The following is a 26,658-nucleotide window of genomic DNA, read 5'->3' on the forward strand; positions in this document are numbered from 1 at the left end:
CTTGTTATTTTTATATATCTGATAGTATCTATGCCTATTTAGTATAGCAATGAAATTTGATATTCGTAAATCCCTGACGAGCCAAAACCTCTCTACCAAATTTTATGTGGGTCGGTTCATAATTGACCCTACCCCCATATAAGGTCCCGTTAAAAAAATGACTTTAACGCTCATTACTGGCTTAAAAATACGAGTATAGCGATGAAATTCGATACACATATGTTTCATGCGAGTCAAAATCTCTCTACCAAGTTTTATGTGTTTCGGTCCATAATTGACCCTACCCCTACATAAGGTCCCATCCAGATAAATACTTTAACGCTCATTACTGGCTTACAAGTACGAGTGTAGAGATGAAATTTGAGATAAGTAAGTTTCTTACTCGCCAAAAGCTAAGAAACTTTTATAGGAACGTAAATCTTCCTACCGGAAAGTGTATGAACCAAAATTGGTCTAAAAAAATTATGAAAAATTTTATAAAAACGGTCAATGATTCACCCTACCTCTCATATAAGGTCCTATCAGTAAATTTGATGAGTAATATCACCCTGATGTTTATAGAAAAGCATATTCGTCATAGCCGAATATACTTACTTTTTTTTGATATTTCAGCTTGTAAGTTAGTAGAGTCATCTTAAGTCCAAAAACTTTTTAAATTCTCTTATTTAGTACTTTATAATGTATAAAATAGCGGAAAAATACTTAAAAATTCGGGATTTTAAAATCCCGAAATTTCCCGGGATTACATTTTTTAAAATCCCGGTTTTCGGTACTTTCAAATCCCGAAAATACCGGGATTTTCGGGAATCGGGAATTCCCGTTTGGCATCCCTAGGTTTTACCCACCGTTTCATTATTCCAAGAGACGTTATGGGATTCTCTCATCCATATGTTTAATTTAGCTTTTGTTGCGTCGAATAGTTTTGCGTTTGCCAGGTTAACTATCTCGATCTCCCTTCCCTTTAAAATTATTAGATTCGCTTACCTCTAGGAGAGTATTCAATTAAAGCTTTCTTACAATCCAGATTCTTAAATTTAATTGTATTACCTGATCTCGCCTTAATTGCCTTCTGGCTGTCTGTAAATATATTAAGCCCTGTGGGCGCCATATTTATTCTAATCCAATTTACAAATTCCGTTCTTGCTCGGACTTCTGCTTGGGAGCTTGTGTTATGATTTGGTAAACGTTGGTATATTTCTGTTTCTGGGTCTTCAATTTAGAGCCATCCATGTAACAAAGGATTCCTACTGGTATTTGCCCTTATGTTCCGCTTGGCCAAGACATTCTATCTGAAATCTGCGTTTCAAAGTTTCCGACATATTCTGTGTCTGGTATACGATCAGGCACGTCCGATGATTGTGTATAACCTTCCAATGTGTCCAGTACACATTGATGACGTGTCCTATAACCACTTTTGGCCAGTTCGCCTAAAGTAAAGAGCCGTTCGGCTGTAAGTGCCACCTCATATCATAAATATGTTTCAATGTGTGGAATATTTAGCAACGTTTCCAGAGCCTTGTTTGAAGTAGTACACATTTGGAAAAAAAGTGTCGCTAAAGCTCAACGCTTGCTCATAGAAAATTATGATGAATAATTCTCATCAGTTTCGACATGCAAGAGATGGTTTGTGAGGAGATTTTTATATGGAAGATAAAGATCGCGTAGGCAAGTTAAACAAGTTTGAAGATCAAATACTGAAGCCATTGATCCATAAAGATTATTGTTAAACTCACAAGGAGCTACTCAAGCAGTAATTTCTGAAAGTTTGCGAGTAGCAGGATACATCCAAAAGTAACAGACCTTGAAAGACGAAGTTTAATGTAAGAAATTACATTTTTGCACCAATGACAAAAAAATTGATTACGATAACCCGAAGCGTGAGAATGTGTATTTAAACCGACGAATCGCTACATTAATGATTTTTATTTGGTTATGTATAAAGACGTGGTTGGAAAGTTTTGCCTCCATCCGTTTACTATTTGGTTTGATCGATATAGAACGCTATCTATTCTAGATTCACGACATAACAGAGTACTTGAGATTAATATGATCTAATACTGGTTGTAACAGTTTTGGAGCGGAATCCATTTTTTGTCTGAAAGATGGGAAAAGGGATTATAAAACTGCTTTAAAATTATATGTAGTAGTTATATTCTCACGCACATAAAATATCATCTATCATTAATTCAACATTCTGGATAAAATATTATAGAAAATTCTTAAAGTAGCATTTGATGAGTAAAATTTGCAGAATTAAGATCAAAGGGAAAGAAGGATATTAACCACATATTTGTCACTATTATACAATGATCCCTTATTGATTCTGTGATACTATCAACCAGTCTCAGAAAGTAAAAAGGATTGCCTACTTTGTATATACTCAAAACTGTCAACAATTTTAACGATTTATATTAAAATCAAGAAACATAAACAATAAAAAGACAAACATTTTAAAATAGACATAAAATTTAAAACTTTATATTTTAATAACAGTTTAAATCCCGGCTACTATTTTATTTTTATTGACTGACATTAATTTCTAACAAAAGCTTTAACATTTTTATGACTTCTGCTTTAATATAAATGAAACGAAAAAAAAAACAAAAGACTTAAGACACAAACATGTAAATAAGTGTGTGTGTGTCTAAATAAATTCAAGGTATTATAGTTTAAATTATTCCTTCTTTTCTTTTTCTCTCTCTTTCTCTTTGTGTTTCTTAACTTTCCATACAAATTATATAACACTATAATTTAGTTTTTTTTTTTTCTTTTCTTATTTATTTACAGAGATCTGCTCTTAACACGCCTAGACTACCGGGTACACAATTAAAAATTAAACAAAAGGTAAGAATTTAATTAAAATAAATCATAATACTCGTGCAAGAGGGGGGGGGGGGAAGACAAAAGCTAACACTAACTAAAATAAAACGGTTCTCACATATAAAAGGCAATAATTTTTATCAAATTAAATGCTGTGAGAAAAAACTGTTTAAAATAGTTAGTTTTCTTTTATTCATACTAAGAATTTTTTTAGATATAAAAAAAGAAAAGAATCTAGTAGACAATTTAACAAGTTTTCAAATGTTTTTCAGGGTTTTCATGCTTGTTAAACCAAAAAGATGTTGTCTGCTTGTTATTGCTGCTGTTGCTGATGTTTTAGTTTCATACTTGTTAGACAAAATTAAATCATTTCACTTTTTTTCCACAACAAAAAGAAAAACAACTACTATAAGTTAGAGTAATAATGAACTCATTAACATCATTGTTAAAACTATTAACAACAAAACTAAATGAGTCTGTTTGGAAAGCCAAAGAAATTTTGTTTTTCTGTTTAGCTTTAAATGGGCTAGATATTAAACGATTGTTTTTATCTTTTCTAAATCAAACATTTAGTTAAGAAATTCAAACAAAATTCACAACAAATCTAGTTAACAGCTTGAAATAAACAAACTCGTGTACAGTGGTTTTGAGGGAAATATAAATAGTAAAAATAATTTTTACATTGATCAAAACATAAATTAAGACATAGCAATGAATATATGTATGTATAACATGTAAACTTGTTTTTATTACTGATGGCATTGTTGGGGACACTATGCCTTAATCTGTATTTAAAGTTCTTCTGTCTTCAATAATGGAAACTTATAAACTCAATTTTTAATTCATACAACAGCTTAGGAACTGAGCAATCTTTTCACAAGACAATTTTTCAGTATTTGAGCAATACTTTCTTAGAAAAAATGGTCAGAATGATCAATCATTTCATAGAATATTTACTTAGAATCTGAGCAATCATTTTATTAAACAATTGCCCAGAATCTGAACAAATCTGAGCAATAATTTCATAGAATAACTGCTTAGAATCTGAATAACCATTTTAGTTGCTTTAAATCTGTGCAATTTTTTTACAGAACAATTGCCCAAAATATGAGCAATCCTTTAACAAGACAGTTTTTCAGAATTCCTGCAATTATTTCATAAGACAATTGCTCAGAATCTGAGCAATCTTTTTACAGTAAAATTGCTCAGAATCTGAGCAATATTTTTATAGTACAATTGCTCAGAATCTTTGTAATACTTTAGCAAAGAACTTGCTCGGAATCTAAGCAATTTTTATATAGAGGAATTGCTTGGAATCTGTGAAATATTTCCATAGAAAAATTTCTTAGAATCTGAGCAATCATATCATAAAACAAATACTCAGAATCTGATAATTTTTTCATAGAACTATTGCTCCGAGTCTGAACAATCTTTGCATAGAACAACCGCTCAGAACCTGAGCAATCTAATCATAGAACGTTTGCACAGAATTTGAGCAGTAATTTCATAGAAAACTCACTTAAAATGTGAGCAATATTTCATAAAACAATTGCTCGGAATCTGAAGAATCATTTCATACAGTAGTTGCTTTGAATCTGAGCAATCATTTCTTAGAACAATTTCTTAAAATCTAAGCAAACACTTCGTAGAACAATTGCTTTGAATTGTTTCTTAGAATAAGTGTTTAGCAATCAAAACAATAGCCAAGAATATAAGTATCTTTTCGTAGAACTATTGTTCAGAGTATGCAATCTTTTCGTAGAACTGTTGCTCCAAAACTGTGCAATCATTTCATAGAACAATTTCCCAGAATGTGGCATACATTTTATATAACAATTGCTAAGAATTCTTTCTTAAAATAGTTGCTTAGAATCTGAGCAATCTATTTATAAAACAATTGCTAAGAATCTAAGCATCTTTTCGTATAACTATTGTTCAAAGTATGAACAATATTTGTGTAGTACGATTAGCCAGAATTTGAGCCACCATTTTGCAAAGCCTTGCTTAGAATCTGGGCAATACTTTCACAGAAAAATGTATCGGAATCTATGCAGTATATAGAAGAATTGCTCTGAATTAGAGCAATCGTTTCAAAGAAAAATTGCTTAAAACCCGAGCAATGTTTTCATCAGAGCAATCATGATGTAGAACAATTGCACAGAATTAGAGCTTGCATGTCATAGAAAAATTGCATAAAATCTGAGCAATATTTTCACAGAATAATTGGTCAAAATCTGAGCAACTTTTCACTAGGCAATTGCTCAGAATCTATTTTGTTTTTATATCATTTTAATTTGGGGGACAAAGTGGGGCTGCGGTTCTATATTGAAGACCCAGAAACAGAAGAGAGGGTAGAGCCACGAATATCCTATGGGGTGACCCTGATGAGAGTAAGACGAAAAATCTCCACAAAATGAGCAAGTTTGAAGTTAGTATGATAGTACTTATTCTGAGTTGACACACAGGATTACGAGCACATCTATGCAAAATTCGACGTGCGGATTGAGATGAATGTAGAGCATGCACTTTCTTTGCCACTGCCAGACATTCGTCGAAGTTAGATCCAAGTATCTTGGAAGTGATGTTATTCCAGAAATAACATTCCTGACTAACACGGATTGGAAGATTCTTAAGAATTACGTTCAGGAAACTGAGAAATGGCCTAAGTGCATTTCTTCGGATTTGATGTAGTATACATCCTCCTATTAACTTATATCATTTAATTTTTTTTTTTTAATAATATTTTTCTAACCCACTGTGCCGCATCCTGTAATTGTTTAGACTGGTTTTTTGATTGTCAACAATACCTAACATAGCTCTGTTAAACATAACAGTGTTAATGTTAAAACGTTTTATCACTTAAAGCTACAGCGACGCTAGCTGAAGTTAAGCATGCGCTTTAACATTGTCTGTCTCTACTTGTGACTCTCTGACTGTATGACTGCCTATCAATATTAATATATATTTTTTAACAAACTAACGAGTTAGTTCTTGCTGTTGTTGTTGTGGTTTTAAATTTATTTTTTAATTCACTCTTTAATAAATATAAAATGAAATGAAAACGACATCACTTGACATTCTTAAACTGCTTTTGTTGCTGCTGCTGCTGCTAACACTGCTCTCTTGTTTTACAATCTTACAAATTCTCTTTTTGCGTTTCGTTTGTATATTTTCTCCCTAAAAGTGCTCACTGTTGAGCTTCAATTTTGAATCGTTGTGTATGTGTGCTTTGTCTCTGTAGTTTTATTGTTGTAGTTAAGTTTAAGCTTCATTGATTCTTAAGCTATCGGCAAAAATAAATTTATAATTTGTGTATAATTTTTAGTTGCTTTCAGTATACATCGTTTAACGTTTGTATATTACTCCGTGCTTATTTCTGAGACTGAGTGTAAGACGTTTGTGTTAATATGTTTAGATTTTTTCTTTTAAATTTTTATATATTTTTTTAAACGGGGCTCTCTTCGTTTTTGTAATCGTTAATAAAATGAAGAAAACAACAACAAACAACAAAATCTTCCGTTTTTTTTTTTTTTTTTTTTGGTGTATTAAACAATATTCTTTAATTTAATTCTTTTTCTATACACGTCGTCAACGTTTGTCTGCAACAACAACAGCGAAAACTAAAATAAAAATTTAAAAAAAATTCTTTAGTATTTGTAGTCGTTGTCGTTGCCGTCGTCACTGTGTGCCTGTCGTCGCTTAAAAGAGAGGAAACAATAATAACAACAACGAAAAAAAAAGTTGGAAAAAAGTTTTGTTAGCCACACTAATGTCAGTACGGGTTCTGTAGGTTTAGTCTTCACTCAGAATCCATTTTATTAATGTGTCTTTTAACCGTCTTTGCGGTTGCGGTAGAAAACGAAAAGAAAAAATTTTACTTCTAAAGAAATTAAACAACAAAACGAAACAAAAAAAAATTAACAACACACAATTAATTATTAAAATTAATAAAGCAAGAAAAAGTAATTTAAATAAAATATTAAAAAATACATAAAGTTTAATTGATAAAATACAAAATTTTAATAAATAAAACAAAAGACTTAAGACACAGGCGTGTAATTAAAGAAATTTGTGCAAAAGTAAAAAAATACAAAAAAATTACAAAAAAAAATCTTTAAAAGAAGAAAAATATAAAATTTTTTAAAATTTAAGCAGTTATTAACATAACAATTAATTATAAATAAAAATTCACAAAAAAACAAAAAAAGTGAAAAAAATTTATTAATTCTTTTTAAAATAAAATTTAAATATTTTTTTGTTTACAAATTACAGAATATTATGAAATATTTTAAAAAAATTTACCGTTATTTAATTTACAAAACAAAACAAAGTGCTAAAAACAAATAAATAAAAATATTTATAAGCCAAAAAAAATAAATAAAATTAACAAATTACTTGTTGTTGTTATTGTCTTTTAGATCCAGTTGCTGTGAAATTATTTTTATCGGCATTTAAAACAGCTGCCTGTTCCTCTTAAAATCATTGTGTTAATTTTTTCAATAAAATATCACAAAAAAAAAATCTCCATAAATATACAAAAAAAGTGTTTATTTGTTTTTGTGACCAGCCGTTAAATACAAAAAATGAAAGCGAAATTTATATTATATTTAAAGTGCTGAATATATTTTTTATTGTTTGTAAGTATTTCAATATTATCACACATCCACCTATACATATATTCATAAACATATTTTCTGCAGCTAAATGACATGATTCATATTGTTAAGTAATAAACCGTTTTGAAAATGAAAATAACTTGAAAAAAATAAACAAGAAATTTGGGTGAAATTTTTTATTTTCAAAAATTTCGTAAGAAAATGAAATTTATTGTGACATTGAAAGGAAAAGTGTTAAAAGTGTAATAATAAGTAAGTAAACGGTTTGTAAATAAATGTTACAAAAATTAAAAAAAAAAAAACAACAAATAAACACCAAAGTAAAAAAAGTTTAAAAATTTTATGATTATAATTAAATACAAATTTTCTGGTTTTACTTGCAACACACCTTGCCTAAGAAGTCCACATTTATGCTTCGATTTCAATTATATTAAAAAAAATACAGTGTCAGTCCCTTAATATTATCTCAAAATTATTCACCAAAACATTTAGATACAAACATGAACAAAATTATGAAAAGTTGGTTAAAAAGAGTTTAGTTGTGAAATTATTCGGTATCTCGTGAACTATTCAAGATATCGTAACGATATAGTCAAAATTGAGGTATTTCCAAGTTGTTGAATTTACAATTCTTAGGCTTGTCGTTCTCTACATATGAATTACGTATGGGTTAGGTTAAGATCAGATCCGAAAAAATACATCTATGCCAGTATAGATGCTATAGTAGGCTTCTTTTCATAGAAAAACCTTATATATCGATCTATGAAAAGAATTATCGAGCAACGTTCAAACACTCAATGACTTGTACCCCGTTTCTGTATTTATCTAGTAAAAATATTGTACAGGGTGAGTACAAGGAAATCAAATATTTTTTTCTTAAATTTTATTGTGTATAGTTCCTGAGGGAAGTAATATCTAAAATAACAACGCTCTCAAGATATTTCGACGATAGTCTGGCAAAAAAAAGAGAATGTGTTACACGTTTTACTGTTTTCTCAGCATGTTCTACATTCGACCGACTACGCCTGTCCAATTTTGTGTAATTGTGCCCGTATGCTTGTATATCCACTAAGCATAGAGCTTGGGATAACTACAGGCATTCGCTCTAATGTTCCGCTTAATCGTGATATTCTATCTGGAATCAAAGTATGTTTGGACTTTATAGACAGCTCAACGGCTGGACCCATTTTTCTGAAATTTTCACTGTGTCTTCCTGTATGTCTAGAAGGAACTATAGGTTATTTTTTACTTCCCACATACAAAATAAGTAATAAAAGTCGCAAATTTCGGAAACTTTCTAAAATTTAGTATGGACAACTTTGACATCCATATGAATACATAGGAAAAAATGGGCAGTATAGCTACAGTGGGCGTGGCAAAAAAAATATTAAATTGATATATCTGAGACCACTAACAGCTAGAGTTCTCATTGTTTTTCGGAGTATCAACATGAATGTTTAGGATATAAAATGGGCGAAATAGAAAAGGGGGCGTGGCAACCCCCATATGAATTAAATTTAAAAATTCGTTTATCCGATAAACTAAAATTTTGCACAAAGAACTTTAGCATCCAAGTGAAAATTTAGGATACAAATGGGTGGTCTTTCATAAGGGGGTCTCGATACCTCCCATACGAATTGAATATAAAATTTCGTATATCTGGGAAACTATTAGAGCTAAAACTTCCATGTGCACATTTGCTTAATAAATTGACGGACTAAATTTTAGGGGCATGGTACCTCCCACTATTGGAGCTAGATTCTTAAAATTTTGTACGAAGAACTTTTTTATCAATTTGAACATTTTGAAAAAAATGGGCGGACTTTTATTAGAGAGGCTTGTCACATTCCATATGAATTAAGTACAAAAATTCGTGTATTTGGGAAACTATTAGAGCTATAATCTTCAAAAATCGTAAAGTGGGTTTTTTATTTATATTGACTTTAGGGTAGCAAAGCATACTGGGTATAGGTGTTAAAATATAAGTTGGAATCGGAATCGGAATAATGCGACTAAAGGCCCATTTCGTGGCTATGGTTCTCTTACATAAAGTGTGGGGCACTGCCGATAACTGATATATTCTTCCCGGAACATAGGCTTTAGAAATTTTCTTTTGTGCGCCATATATCTGGCCACTATTTGTTCTAATTATTCCATCTTAATCAATTAAGATTAAGGGTCGAAACGACCTTTAGGACCTGTGCAGTAACTTTCATATTATTGCTCGATCACTCCATGTTTGTTTTAAAAGTTTGGATAATAAACTGAGAACATCTAACATATTAACAGTAAGTTGTCAGAAAGTCTTAATAAAGCTCAGACAACCAAGTCTCTAAAAACTCAACATTTACAACTAAACTAATATTATTCATAAATAATATAATATTAAGAGAAATTAATAGTTTCTTTTAAATCATAAACTATAAACGCCATACATTTTTCTATACCTCTCTTTAACATTTGAAACATAACACAAACTCCCACCAACAAAAAAAAAAAAAAATGAATGATGAATAAATTTCGAAAATAAAATTATTTGTTTTGTTGTGTGACCACAACAAATTCTTTTGTTTTCAATTTTATTTCATTTGGTATTTGTGTTGAAAAATTGATTTCTGAATTTCATTTAGATTTTATTTAGACGCCAGTATTTGGTTTTTGTGATTTTTTTTATAATTTCAACTTTATTGGCATTTGATGTTTTAAACTCTTCGGTTTGTTTTTTTTTTAAACGACCAGTTTTTGAATTCATCACAAAGTGTTTGTTGATTGCTGTGCTGCTGAGTTGCTCATTATTTTGCATGAATGACGTTTGTTTAAAATTGGTGGTTTAATCTTGTTTTTAAAATCATTTATTTGTTTTGTTTTCATTTTGTAGAAATTATTTTGTTTTTTTTTTATATGTTACTGGTTATTCACACCATTTAAACGACCTTATGACGTTTAGGTGGATTTTATGTTTTTGTTATTATTTCATCTATATATGTACATATTTAAATCAAATAGTCAATATATTTAAATATGACCACTTGTGTGTTGAAGATGATTTCTATTAAAATCACTTTTTTTAATACAAATTATTTGGATTAGTTGTGTGATTAGTGTTTAAATACATTCGTTATTGTTAAGTTTTGTGTTTGTAGTAGGCGTTTTTGAAAATTATAGTTTTTAGGATTTAATAATTTTTATAATTTTTCTTTTGTTATTTCTCTAAAGGTCGATTATAAGATAAAATTTGTACTTAATTTTTTGTTAAATAGAAGACCTGTTTCTTATAATTGTAAGTTATTAAATTTATTTCGATTTAGTTTAACTAATATAGTTTTTTTTTTTTTTTTTTTTTTTTTGTAACATTTATTACAAATATTATGATTAGAGGTCATTATCTTGTTAATGATTAATATAAAGCATTTAGCAAAGATTAATGAGATATTTGGCTTTTATGTTTTTGACGAAATCATTTTTGACAGATATTGAAGTTTTGTTATCTATTATTACTTATGTATGAATAACTTAACCATATTATGATTATTTTATAAACATTTTCGAAAATTTAATTTGTTAAAATATTTATATGAAAATTTTGATATTTTTTTCATTCCATTTAAAGAAAATTTTAATAAATTTAGGTTGGGTTGATAGGATGATGTATACTACATCAAATCCGAAGAAATACACCTAGGCCACTATCGGGCCTGTTGTGACCTCCTTTTCATAAAAAAAGTTCACTGAATGAATTATTTTTTATTGTTCAGAAACTTAGTTTCCTGGACGTAATTCCTAAGAATCTTGCAATCAGTGTTAGTCAGGAATGTAATTTCCGGAATAACATCACTTTCAAGATAATTGGTTCTAACTTCGACGAATGCCTGACAGTGGCAAAGAAAGTGCTCCAGAGTTTCATTGTTCCACATGTTCTACATTCGTCTGAATCCCCACTTCCCACTTTGCATAGATGTGCTTGTAATCCTGTGTGTCCACTCAGAATACGTACCATCATACTAACTTCAGAATTGCACATTTTGAGGAGATTTCTCGTCTTGCTCTCTTCAGGGTCACCCCTTAGGATCTTTGTGATTCTACCCATCGTTTCCAATTACTATTCCAAGAGGCCTTATGGGATTCTCTCACACATATTTTTAATTCAGCTTTTGTTGCGTCGAATGATTTTGAGTTTGTCACGTTAATTGCCTCAAGCTTCCTTCCCTTTAAAGCTATTACATTCGCCCTTTCGTTGCCGACTACTCACGAGTGGCCTGGTACCCATATGATGTAAACCTTACTTTTATAGAGTATTCAGTCTAAGCATTCTTCCAATCCAATACGGTCTTAGATTTAATTCTATCACCTGATATCGCCCTAATTGCCCTCTGGCTGGGTGGGTAAATATATTAAGGGCTATGGGCGCCATATTTATTCTCATCCAATTTACGCATTACGTTATTGCTCGTACTTCTGCCTGGAAGTTTGTGTTATGATTAGGTAAACGGTAGTATATTTCTGTTTCCGGGTCTTCAATATAGAACCCTAGCCCCACTTTGTCCCCCAATTTAGAGCCATCCGTGTAACAACGGATTCCTACTGGTATTTGCTCCAATGTTCCGCTTGCTCAAGACATTCTATCTGGGACCAGCGTTTCAAAGTTTCCTACATATTCTGTGTCTGGTATGCGATCAGGCACGTCCGATGATTGTGTATAACTTTCCAATGTGTACAGTATACATTAATGACGTGTTCCATAACCGCTTTTTGCCAGTTCGCCTAAAGTAAAGAGCCGTTCGGCTGTAAGCGCCGACTTATATCTTAAATATATTTCAATGGGTCGAATTTCAAGCAACTTTTCCAGAGCCTTGGTTGAAGTAGTACACATGGCACCACTTATACCACTTATACGCTGAACTCCCTGTTGTAGTTTGATATTACAGTTTTTGTCCACCAGATTATAAATGCATAAGCTAGAATTGGTGTAATTACACTTTTAAAAAGTCAATTTGTCATAGTAGGACTAGGACCCCATTTCATGCCTATAGTTCTCTTACATATCGCCCAGCACCGATGTGCCTTGTTGATCCTATCCTCTTAATATTCTATTAAGTTTCGTTAAATATTCAATTTAAAAAACAAATTTTCGATAAATTTTCTTTTCAAAGAAAAAAAATTTCGATAAATTTATAGAAATCTCAGGAGAAATGTTATTAGTTCCACAACTAGTTTTAGAACGCAAATAAATATATTGAATAGCTTGCACTCGTTCTAATTTGACGTTGAGACCAATGATTTTTGTTAGAAATTATCACTTACGGAAATGGTTCTATGGAAGCGTTATGGAGGTAATACAAATTCCTATGGGTTCATATATGTATATTTCAACCTCGGAACTAGTTCTAGTAAAACTGTAGAGAACACATACACATTCTTTAGAACAGGTTTTGCCAACGATTTTTATCTTAAATTGTGATTATGGAAAATACGATTTTTACAAAATATTTAACAATTTTTTGTAAATATTTTTTTGCTTAATTGTTCTCAAATCAATCCCATTTTGGGATTAATTCAATCTTTTACATTCTTAAATCAATCTGATTTGCATCTCAAATCAAGTATGCATTTCACCTTAAATCCGACCGAAATTTTTCAAAATAAGACTCAAATTGTAAGGTTACTTTAACCCAAAAAATCCTTAAATTAGGTTTTTAGTACTTAATTCGTACTTGAATCAAGTATTTTGTATTTGATTTAAGTAAAGCCGTACTTAACGTACTTCTGAAACCACTGTGAATTAATTTGAGTAGGTATTACACAATTAATGATGTTTTCAAAGAATATGAAATGGTTCTGATTGTTATAGTTCTAGAATTATAATTACATATATGGGGTCTAGAATCAAATGAGAATCTATAATCTATATGTGTTTGGATTCTATCGTGTTTTATAGTCTTAGAAATGGAAAATAACCTAGAATATATAATCTTCTGTGCTTCTTGGACCAAAACTTAGATATCTTATAAACAGAATGACAAAATCTATATAACCCCTTAATATTTACTAAAGTTCAACAAAAAACAATACCAACCCTTCCCTAAAAAAATCCCAAATAAGTATAATTTTAACATAGAATAACTTTTACATGTAAATTTCTCTAAAAACCATAATTTCTAAAATAAAACTAAAAAAACTAATCTTAAACTACAAAATTTAGGTTTTTTATCAAAACAATGAAATCAAATCAAAACGTGATCGCGACAAGATCAAAACGATAAATAATGCAACAAAATTTGTAACTCACTTTCTTTAACACACAAGAAACAAAGACTTAAAAATAAACAAAAATATTAAAAATTCAAAACTTTTTTTCTGAGTAAAATATTTAAAGTCATATGACACACTTATCGCTGGTTATTTTCTTTTTAAGGTCAATAAGTTAACAATTTTTAAATTTCCAAAAAAAAATTATAACAAAAACTTTATTTGCAAACAAATGAAAAGAAATAACAATACATTCCTACAGACATGCCACTTTGGGAGTTGCCCAACCCAAAAGAAAATAAATAAAAATTAGAAAACAAAATATTGTACTATGTGTCTAACGAAAATCAAACAAAATTTTCCCATTGTCTTGCAAAAGCAGAAAGAGTTTAAAGAAGAAGGGTTTTCCCTTGCCTTAACAGGCCATAGCGGAGTCTAATGTCCAAATGTATTTTTGTGTGTTTTTTTTTTCTAACGTTCCATCTAAGTACGGGCAAGTGTTTATGTGAATAATTTTTTTTTTTTTGTTATTGTTATGCTATTCCTCAATGAAGCGCAACATAATAATGATGGTTTGTTGGTAACTTTCGTTGCCAGATTTGGCCAACAGGCCCGCTAACAATAACAAAAAATAAACAATAATATGAAAAAAAAAATACAATATATGTATAAACTTTTTAACTTATAAAACTCATTTAAAATTCTTTCATGATTATGTTTTTCTTTTTTTTTTTTCTAATAATATTTTTTTGTTGCTAAAACAGAAAAGGCAAGTGTCACACACCAAACTGTTACTTGTAAAAGAAATTGAAAACAAAAGAACTTAAACACAAACACACACTTTTATACACATAGCGTCACACAGATACTCTTCACTTACAACTTAGATACCAAACAATGTTTAACTATTTTTTTGTAAAGAAGAATTATAAGTAAAAAATCAAACATTGTTTTAAAGTTTTTTTTTTTTGTTGTTGTTGGTTTTTATTTCGTTCGAAAATATGAAAAAAAACTCTAATCGAATGCACAATCACAGCAACAACAAAAAAAGCAACAACGACATTTATTGTCTTCTTTTGTCTCCTGATAAGCTTCAATGAATGCTCAATGAATTATAAATATATGGTTACAATTTTTAAAGGAATTAATTCATTAAAGAAACAAAGGTGGACTTTTTTCACCTTTCAATTACAGTAAAGTACGTCAACTTAGAGTTGTCCACAGACTAGACCAAATACTAGTCCATAGACTAGTCTAGGCACTAGTGAATAGACTAGTGCATAGATTAGTGCAAAGACTAGACCACAGACTACTCAATATAATAGTCCATAGACTAGTCTCTAGACGACTCCATAGACTAGTTTCTAGACGAGTCCATAGACTATCCCCTAGGCTAGTCTATAGACGAGTCCACAGTCTAGTCCATAGACTAGTCCATACACTCGTCCATATAGTAGTCTATAGATTAGTCCATACACTATTCCATATACTAGTCCATATACTAGTCCATAGACTAGTCCATACACTAGTCCATACACTAGTCCATATACTAGTCAATATACTAGACCATACACTAGTCTATAGAGTGGTATAGTGGTTTGTATAGAAACTATCCACAAGTCCATTGATTAGTTCAAACATAAACTAGTCCACATAGACTACACCAAAGAGTCTATGGACTAGTCCATAGACGCGCCCTTATACTAGTTCATAGACTAGTCGATATACTGATACATAAACTAGTTCCTAGACGAGTCCATAGACTAGTCTATAGACGAGTCCACAGTCTAGTCCATAGACGAATCCATACACTAGTCCATATACGAGTCCATACACTAGTCCATATACTAGCCTATATTCCATAGTCTAGTCTATATACTAGTCCATAGACTAGTCCATATACTAGTCCATAAACTAGCCCATATACCAGATCATACACTAGTCTATAGAGTAGTACAAACTATCCATAAGTCCATTCATTAGATCAAACATAAACTAGTCCATAGGCTAGACCAAAGTCTAGTCCATAGACTAGACTAGTCTAGACACTATTGCATAGCCTAGTCCATAGACTAGTGCATATACTAGTCCATAGAGTAGTGCATATACTAGTCCATAGACTAGTGCATAGACTATTCCATAGAGTAGGGCATAGACTAGTCCATAGACTAGTGCATAGACTAGTGCACAGACTATGGACTAAAGTCCATAGACTACTCCATAGTCTAATACATAGACTAGTCCATAAACTATTCTATTGACTAGTCCTATACTATTCCATAGACTAGGCCATATACTAGTCTATAGACTAGTCCATAAACTAGTCCATATACTACACCATACACTAGTCAATAGAGTGGTACAAGCTATCCACAAGTCCATTGATTAGTTCAAACATAAACTAGTACACATACTAATCCATAGAGTAAAACATAGACTAGTCCATAGACTATCCCATAGACTATCCCATACACTAGTCAATATACTAGTCCATATTCAAAGTTCACAAAATATTCCATAAATTCATAAAATGGTCAATAGATTAATCCAAAGATTAGTTCCAAGACTATTCAATAGAATAATTCATAGACTATTCAAGGGACTAGTCGTTAGAAAATCTCATATGCTCGACGTTAGACTAGACTACTCCACATACTAGTCAATAAATTAAAAATCTAAAGATTGCAAACATTCAACACTCTGCTTTTAAACTAAAACTATGAATAGTATATTTTAACATACACAAACAGACAGACAAACCGGCAGACCTTTTTTAACAGTATCATGTATATATTTTATTTTTCCTTTTTGATATATTTTTTTCTTCTTTTTAGTAACTTTGTTTAAACATTAGAATTTAACCTCAATTCAATAGGTGGACACATACAGGCCTCATACAAGCTTCATACAAACATGTCGCATACGATATAAAAATTTATGAAGTGTTTTTTCTAACTATTTTTGGAATAGTTTGGTTGAGTTTGAATGTTGTTAACTTCCTGTTGTGGGAACCTTTTTATGGGCCAAACTTAACATTTGGTTTTTTTACAAATTTAAAAAAAAAAGAAAAGAATATGGGAAAAAATATAAAAATACTTAGGCATCAAAGAACCCACAAGAAAAAAGAATTTATAAAAATAAAACGTTATTTTTAGTTTCTTTTTTTAAATCGATATTAATAAACAAAACAGCATTTCAATAAAAACAACAACAATCAATTTAATAAGTATTGTTTAACTCTTGTTTGCATTTATTGTTTTGAATTGTTGATGAAAGCATTATTTAGTCGTTAAGTTTTTTTAATAATTGTCGTCTTAGGGGGTTAACCCCTCCCTTTTCCTCTTTAAGTTTATATAGTGTTTAAATAAGTATGATATTTTTCTACTTAGCTGGAGCATTTATTTATTTATAAATATTTATATGAATTCTTAAACAACTTTTTTTATTCTTTATATTAATTTATACATACGTTTTTGCATATTAATTAGATTTTTTTTATAACTTGAGTCTTTTGTTTATTTTACTTTAAAATTTATAATGAAAATATTCTTCATGTTGCAAGTTTACGCTTGAAACTTGCTGTCAGTCTAAAACAAATAAAAGACGATTTAAATGGAAAAGAATGCACCCAAATTCTTTGAATATCTATAGCAATTATTTCTATGAATTAATGTGTAGTCTAATCTAAGAGATCTGAGTAAGCAGTTCATTCATTTATTTTACTTCATAGTATTCACCGAACAGGGCAACGTTCGCTATAGTGTAAAAGATGGGAATCGAATCTACAACCTTACTGGGACAACCAACGTATTTCGAGCATAATCGGTAGACCGAAAAACGAATCCATACTGTGGTAAATCTGGTATGAATAGAGTAAACCCTAAAAATTCTCTGACAATAATGAAAAATTCAATGGTATCACATGTATAAGATACTTTCCATTCATCATCATTCAACCCAGCACACTTCTCATTCATCCGACACACTCATTGAGAAAATTTCCAACACACTCACTCTAAGTATTCGGTTGGGTAAAGCCCGCTTACCACTACATCCAGCATAGTCCCAGAGTCACTTCTCTTATCCCGAAATGAAGATTTTACAAACATTCTCTTCCCTCGAGTTTGAATTTAAACCGCAGCCACCCCGTGCATCCCGAAGTCACCTCTCCTATAACCAAAACAAGACAAAGTCAGAAGCACTGCCCTGTGGGCTACCGGTTCCCGTGGTGCCACATTATCCGGTACTCTGGTTCTACCACATATCAAATCATTCTAAGGAAAGACCGAGGATACAATTGATCTTCACCAGTTTATAGTCCCGACAGACTACAGGTATTGGCAGCTTCTTTTTTCCTCCGAATTACAATACCACGAATATGAAGGAAGATCATCCGGTAGAGGAATGAAAGTACAATCGATTGTCTGAAAAGTCGGCTCAAGTACTAGAAATTTGTAGATTGATGTTGATTTAAAGGTCCTCACGGTTGAAGTTAGGTAAACAAGTCTGGGTAAATCAGGTCTGTATGGTTCCCAAGCATAATGTGCCCGATAATATCAGCAAAATTAAGTTAATACAATTGGGCGTGCGTTCTTTGTCCGGTATTAGCCAAATTTTCTTGAAAATAGTTCAAATTGTTGTTTCACCTTGTCCGGGAATGTTTATAGTTCTTTGTCATTTGAACACTTTGAGCAGAATTCCACAAAAGTAGAATATTTCTCTATCGACCATTGAGGCTCTCATTTTCGATAATTCCTTAGCTGCACAGTTGTCAATCCAATACCAGTTTCCTCGTACTCATAATGTATTATTTGGTATTACTAGGGAACCTAGATATCTTCTAGATAATACTCGCGTAGGGACTTAGTTTCTATAAGGAATGACATTCTTATAGCAGGATCTTTGTCAAGAATTAAGCAGTTTGAGTGCCTTCCAGTAGACAATAGAATAGAATCGGTTTAATACTTAAAAACCTCAAAAATCCAGTTTACAACTAAAAGTTTTTGTTCGGTTAAAGGTTGAGAGTTCCACCTAATTTAGTCGAGGTAGTGTGAAACATCGATCGATCTTGTATTTTCTAGTGTAAAGTACAAGCTCAGTTCTACTCGGATTTACACTTAGTTAACTGTCGATCCTCCATCGACTTAAATAGTATAAGGGCGCTTCCTCGAGTCTTTGAGATCTAGTATTCAGATTATTTTCCACTAGTTATCCGCTTAACTTTCGAAAAATATTCAGATTCGAAACAAATAGATCCAGTTACATATGTATATGTAGAGGAAAGGAAAAATGTACAACATTTTAAAGGCACGTAAAACTAAGAAAATTTCAATCTCTTGATATATCCTAACAATCTTTACATTTCCTAACTATTGCAATACTAACTAGAGCTTTCTAAAGGCGTAACTTTTAATTATTCACATTTCAACGATGCGCCCTATTTTGCACTTACTTCCAATGGTTTTACAAACAAACCACACTTTAAATAAACTAAAACAATATTTGCAATTAATTCCTTTTGGGAATATTGAAAACGTACACACCCTGTATATATAAATAGTCTACAAATTGTAAATAACACTCATTCTCATACTCCATCAAAACTCATATGAAAGTAAATTGTTTTTTATACCCACCATCAAAAAAGATGGGGGGTATATTGTTTTTGTCATTCCGTTTGTAACACATCGAAATATTCATCTAAGACCCACAAAAGTATATATATTCTGGATCCTCATTAAATTCTAAGACGATCTAGCCATGTCCGTCCGTCTGTCCGTCTGTCCGTCTGTCCGTCTGTCTGTCCGTCTGTTGAAAACACGATAGAGTCCAAACGGAAGCAGCTAGCGAGCTGAAATTTTGCACAAATATTTTATATTGATGCAGTTTGTTTGGTATTGAAAATGGGCAATATCGGTCCACGATTTCGCCTAGCCCCCATATAAGGCCCCCCTCAGAAAATGACATTAACGCTCATAACTGACTAAAAGATGCAGCTATAGCGATGAAATTCGACATAAACATATTTTTTAGGAATCATAGTATCATTGTAAAATTTTATAAGGATCGGTCCATAATTGACCCTATCCCCCATATAAGGTCCCCCTCAGAAAATGACATTAACGCTCATAACTGACTAAAAAAAGCAGGTATAGCAATGAAATTCGACATAACCATATTTTATAGGAATCTTAATATCATTGTAAAATTTTATAAGGATCGGTCCATAATTGACCCTATCCCCCATATAAGGACCCCCTCAGAAAATGACTTTAACGCTCATAACTGACTAAAAAAAGCAGCCATAGCGATGAAATTCGACATATACATATTTTTTAGGAACCTTAATATCATTGTAAAATTTTATAAGGATCGGTCTATAATTGACCCTATCCCCCATATAAGGTCCCCTTCAGAAAATGACATTAACGCTCATAACTGACTAAAAAGAGCAGCTATAGCGATGAAATTCGACATAAACATGTTTTATAAGAATCTTAATATCACTGTAAAATTTTATAAGGATCGGTCCATAATTGACCCTATCCCCCATATAAGGTCCCCCTCAGAAAATGACATTAACGCTCATAACTGACTAAAAAGAGCAGCTATAGCGATGAAATTGGACTTAAACATATTTTTTTGGAACCTTAATATTATTGTAAAATTTTATAAGAATCGGTCCATAATTGACCCTATCCCCCATATAAGGTCCCCCTCAGAAAACGACATTAACGCTCATAACTGACTATAACAGGCAGCTATAGCGATCAAATTCGACTTAAACATATTTTTTGGAATCTTAATATCATTGTAAAATTTTATAAGAATCGGTCCATAATTGACCCTATCCCCCATATAAGGTACCGGTCAGAAAATGACATTAACGCTCATAACTGACTAAAAGAAGCAGCTATAGTGATGAAATTCGACATAAACATATTTTTTAGGAACCTTTATATCATTGTAAAATTTTATAAGGATCGGTCCATAATTGACCCTACCCCCCATATAAGGTCCCCTTCAGAAAATGACTTTAACGCTCATAACTGTCCAAAAGAAGCATCTATAGCGATGAAATTCGAGATGAACATATTTTATAGGAACCTAAATCGCTTTGTAAAATTGTATATGGATCGGTTCATAATTGACCCTACTCCCCATATAAGGTCCCCTTCAGAAAAATACTTTGACGCTCAGAATGGTCTAAAATAAGCATCTATAGAAATTCGACACGAACATATTTTATAGAAACTTTAATATCATTGTAAAATTTTATAAGGATCGGTCCATAATTGACCCTACCCCCCATATAAGATTTATCCTACCTCCATATACGGTTCCCTTCGGAAAATGGCTTTAACGCTCATTACTAGCCTAAACTAAAATCGTTATAGAAAATTTGACGAGGATCGGTCCATAATTACCAAACGTCCCCTCAGAAAATAATTGTAACGCTTTTGCTACCTTAAAAATACAAGGACAGCGACAAAATTCGACAAAAATTTCCCTATACATAGATGTAATAAATGAGAAAATTGTTTTGATAATAACAAAAGCATCGATTCTTAAATATCAAAGTTTATTTATAAGGAAGCATTCCTTTTTGGCAATGATTTGATGGTGGGTATACAAGATTCGGCACAGCCGAATATAACACTCTTACTTGTTAACATTTTACAACTAAAGCAACAACAACATTTCGATTTTAAACTAAACTTTTGTAGTCCATGTAAACGGGAGAAGACGAAAAAAAAAACACCGCCCACTATTATAGGCTCTACACACTTTTAACAGAGAAAAAAGAAACAAAACTTTTTTTTCCAAAACTACGTACGCAAAATGTAATTAATGTTAAACATCTCCACTCGTACAACACCAAAACATTTTATTTTTTTTTCAAAGTCTCAAAAAGTAATTAATAATGTCTGAGCTGTGCGCGATGCGATGTTTCCTTTCAGTTTTCAAAAGTTTCAAGCGTTAATCGAAAAAAGTCTAAATAAATTTTGAAAACCTTAATCATGAAAAGTGTTTAACTGAAAAATACGTATTTTGACTATTGTAACTGCTATAAAGCCAGCGATGATAGTCTTTGAGACATGACTATTTTGCATAAAACTATTTTTTGTGGAAAAAATATCTTAAGATATTAAAAGAGTGAATGTGTCGTGTTCTTTCTAGGTATGACTATTAATATTATTCAAAATGTATTTGTAAGAGTGTTAAAGGTATGAAGACTTTTTCAAGGAAATTGAAAATTGTTTACAGATTTTTGCAGCTTTTATTCATATTCCATTGTCTCAGTTAGAAGTTTTGAGAAGTAATGACAAATCTTGTCAAGCTATGGGTCTTTGAAACACCTTGTATTTAAACCAGATATCGTCTAAGAGTTGTCTTATTATTTAGCTTTCACACTCTCGTAACCTCACACATGTCTAAAGTACAGAAAAAACTAATCAGAGAGTTTATTGTTCGCTCTTTGCAGATGCCTATTTTAAACAAACTTTCTAGAACTCAATTCAGAAGATAACTTAACTAGTTTAAAGTAAACAGAGAGCTCTTTACCGGTACCTGTTTTAAACAAACATTCTATCACTCAATGCAGTGAATAACTTAACTACTTTAAAGCTTCTCTCAATCTCAATTAGCAGAGAGAGCTTTTTGGATATATATTTTTATAAATGTTTGAGCTTATATGCAATAGAGTGCAAGAGAAAGGTTACTTTAGTGCATATAGAAGCAAGTTTTTAAGTAAAAATTTAAAATAACCAATATCTATTATTTTATTATCTCTGTTATTGTCGATTCCCTCCAACATTTTACGTAACTCAAGCTAAATTCTATACCATAACTGAATTACTTTAAAGAACTGTAAACATGTCATCCATATGCATGTTGTCTGAAAGGAAAAACTAAAGCAGACTTACTTATGTTTAAGTTCTTACATGATGTGGACATCATTAGTCACGGTGACATGAGTGTTTGTACTTAAATGTAAAGAAAAACACAAAAAACAACATCAAATTGTGTATAGAAATGAAATGTATTCAAAAGCCAAGCAAAAGTCTTAAGAACGACATAATATGTTAACAACAAAGGTAAAGTAAAAAAATACTTTTAGTACAAATAATGGATCCATATACACTTATGTGGAACCACACTAGAGTGGCCCACGAAAAATGTTTTCTTACTAAAAATCTTGTTAAAATTGAGTAGCATTTCATTCTAGAAATCAGAGATTTTTTCTAAATTTTTTAATATTCTAACATTTGGATATCGACTTCAGTGGTAAAAAGGGTTAATGTATAACCCTATATAAGTTATTAACTAAAATTAGTTCTCGAGAAGACCCCAGAAATCTGAGAGATCTGAATTTCAAATAATTCTATTACACATTCCTTCAAGAAGATCGCTATTTAAAATCAGCAAAGTCTTTAAATAAATAAAGGAGATATGAGGATAATTCCAATACAACTCATGAAAATGGAAGTTCATTGTTAATAACTCCCTCTAGGATATCGATATTACCACAAAATTTTGCACATATTCATACATAAATATATCTAATATCAATGAAAATTGTATTACTAACTAAAAATTAGATCGGCCCATAACTGACCATAGCTCCTATATAAGATCGAATTCCGAAAATCAATTAAACGAACATAATGATCCTATATCGGGATCGAATTTAATACTAACATATTGTTTACATACATAAATTATTCAGAAAATTTTTTTCTGAATAATTCATCTTATAAAGTCCACTTTTGAAAACTCATGAATTAATAAGGTTATCCAGACAGAATTATTCTTGATATTAGCTTGCATATACATATGTATGTACACAAATCATTCTGTAATTTTTTTTCGTATCGGCCCATAATTGGTCATAGCTTCCATATAAATCCGTCATCTGAAAATGAATAAATCATAAATAACTCATTACTTAATTAAGATATCGAAACTAGCTTAAAAGTGAAGATTTGCAATGTTCCCACTCGAACTTTTTTTTATCAAAACTAAGCAATAGCTCGAAACAGTTATCAGGTTCATGAAACATACACTATCATCAAGTAGAATAGAACATAGACTAGACCATATTCCAGACTAGAAACTAGGATATAGTAAACTGGACAATATGGCTTATCCTAGAATTTAGATTAGACAAAAACCTTGAACAAATATAGTCTGAACCATTTAGAGCGACATCATCTGATAAAGTTAAATCTATGGCCGTATTAGACTGTAGGAATGCTATAGCCAAACACTCTTACAGTGGTGAGCTTTACATCATATAGTTACCAGGCCACTTGGAGATAAAAGGTATGGAACTCGAGAAATTTAACCATACTAATGCACCGGCTTGGGGGTAATGATTACACAAAGTAATTCATTACTTGGTCAATTACAAGTACTTACAATGTGTAATTGAATAGTAACCAATTACAATTTGTAATGTGTAATTAACCAATAACCAAGTAATTGGCAAATTTCAATTATAATTACTTGTAATTTAGGTATTACTAATTACAAATTTAATGTAATTAAAAGTAATTGTAATTGGTAAAGCTACAAAAGTACAAATCTTTATCCTCTTCATAGTAAAACCTTCCAAATCTCTCATGTAGGGTATTATATGCAAGGGCATCTTCCAGTGGTGAGCTTTACATCATATGGTTACCAGGCCTCTCGGATATAAAAGGAATGAAACTCGAGAAGGTTAATCTGACTAATGCACAGGCTTGGGGGTAATGATTACACAAAGTAACTCATTACTTGGTCAATTACAAGTACTTATAATGTGTAAGTGAATAATATCCAATTACAATTACTTGTAATTGAAGTTTTTCTAATTACAATTACTTGTAATGTGCAATTAACCAAGTAATTGGTAAATTTCAATTATAATTAATTGTAATTAAAAAAAGGATATAAAAGGAATGAAACTCCAGAAAGTTAACCTGACTAATGCACAGGCTTGGGGGTAATGATTACACAAAGTAACTCATTAGTTGATCAATTACAAGTACTTATAATGTGTAAATGAATAATATCCAATTACAATTACTTGTAATTGAAGTTTTTCTAATTACAATTACTTGTAATATGTAATTAACCAATAACCAAGTTATTGGTAAATTTCAATTGTAATTAATTGTAATTGTGACAATTAGAAGAAATTGTAACTGCAAAACTTCAATTACAACTACTTCAAATGTAATTGTAATTGAAAATGGAATAATTACCCCCAAGCTTGATAATTTAAAAAGGGAGTACCACTCATATGGGTTAACCTAATAAGAGAAGGACAAGAAGACTTCTCGGAATGGCAAGTTAGTGTTCTTTTGTATAAATTATATCTGGTAATGTATTTCCGAAGTACTTTATTTAACAACTAATAAAAGTACAATTCAGCCCAAATCTATTTTATTCAATATTCCAATCATGACGATCGTTTCCAAATTCCTTTAAGCCTCTTCATAATAACACTTTCCTAAAATCTCTCATGTAGGGTATTATATGCATGGGTATTTCCCAACAATAATTTCTTACTTATAATAATTATAAAGCTGCTCTGAAATGGAATTCTAGCATTTAACAAAGCAATATTCCAGATTAACATACGACTTTTGGTTGGGGCTAGCTGATGAATATGAATTGTTGTGATTTGTGTAAATTTTAGAAAAAAAGGGAATAAAATATAAAAAAAAACAACAACAAAAACATAAAACTCTAAAAAAATCACATACAAAAACATACTTGAAGCAGTATGGATTATATTTCATATAGGAGTACATTCATGCATTTTGTATGTTATAGACTTTACATTTACACTCCAGATCTAAAACTCTAAATAAAAAGGAAAAACTTGAGGCTCTTAAGATCTGCTGCTGCTATATTGTGTTGTATGGTCTTTTCGTTTTTTTATTATTATTTTCTGTTCCTTTTCTCAGTTTTTTTTTTTTGTTGGCAGTAGAAAAATAAAATAAAAACATAAACATCATGTTGCATGAATAGTGTGCCAAATCCTCTTTTACCGTGATTAATGATGAAATGAATACGTATTTATTTATATACAAACACACGTACTCGTATATTTAGTGTTTTTTGTTATTATTGTATAACTCCTTATAAACATTTTCACTTTTAACTCTAGTTTTTATTTTTTTATTTCCCCCCTTTTTTATTTTTTTACTTCGTCAAAAAGAAAACATATACAGACCAGATTATTCTGTTGAAATATTCTTCCATGTGTATAAAGTTAAAATAAAGACAAACACCCACACTGCCTATATCAACATGTAGAGAAGGTGCTAGTACCTACCACTATACAACCATTGCCAACCAACCAACCAGTCAGCCAGCCAGAGTCTTTGCTGTCTTTAGTTGGAAGAACATTGTGCTGCCTGCAAGCATACATAGTACGTACTTTAGAAGAAAATACGTTTTTTTGCGTTTAACAACGACGACTCAACGAATCGTTCATACTTTTGAAATTTACTCCTTGTAACAAAAATCCGCAACAAATGAATATTAATGCCAGCTCGGTTATGAATATTTAGTGTCAGTATTGCTATTGATAAGTTACTGCTATGGAGATAATTCAGTTTACAAAAACATGAAATTGAGTTCGAAACCATAGCGTTGATAAGCGATTTTTGAACTTATCCCATATAAATACCAGTCCAAGATTTAGGATATTATAAATTATATATCATTTGTCCCTTCTTTTTGAGAAATTTTAAAGAGTGATTCATTTATATGAAAGTATTATTAAGTGAAGTTTTATTAGCTGTGCTATGAAACCCGTAAATATATATTTAGTTGATAAGTCCCGAATTGATACCTAGTACGTGGAAATAAGTATCTTTGTTAAATTTAGTTTTAAAAAACACATAAGAAGGAAAATTTTTGGAAGAAATAAAATTGAACTTGATCTTAAGATAGACTTACTTCAAGAAATTTTTTTCAT

The 26,658-nt window shown here is 31.0% G+C and overlaps 1 protein-coding gene across 3 annotated transcripts in view; it reads left to right on the plus strand.

Annotated features, from left to right (window-relative positions):
* The first annotated feature begins 2,782 nt into the window (after positions 1-2,782).
* Positions 2,783-26,658, plus strand: part of LOC119611310 — a 47,662-nt gene continuing 23,786 nt past the window's right edge. The window contains exons 1-2 of one of the 3 annotated variants that reach the window (XM_037966848.1): positions 6,165-6,208; positions 7,239-7,457. The gene's annotated coding sequence lies outside the window, so the exon portion shown is untranslated. Of the gene's footprint in view, positions 2,845-6,164; positions 6,209-6,387; positions 6,783-7,238; positions 7,458-26,658 lie in introns of those variants that run through there. The other 2 variants (XM_037966846.1, XM_037966847.1) reach the window with 2 other exon arrangements.

This window comes from Lucilia sericata, unplaced genomic scaffold, assembly GCF_015586225.1.
Source record: "Lucilia sericata isolate MDLA Ls3-8-SP2 unplaced genomic scaffold, ASM1558622v1 Contig001418F_arrow, whole genome shotgun sequence".
Classification (NCBI taxonomy): Eukaryota; Metazoa; Arthropoda; class Insecta; order Diptera; family Calliphoridae; genus Lucilia; species Lucilia sericata.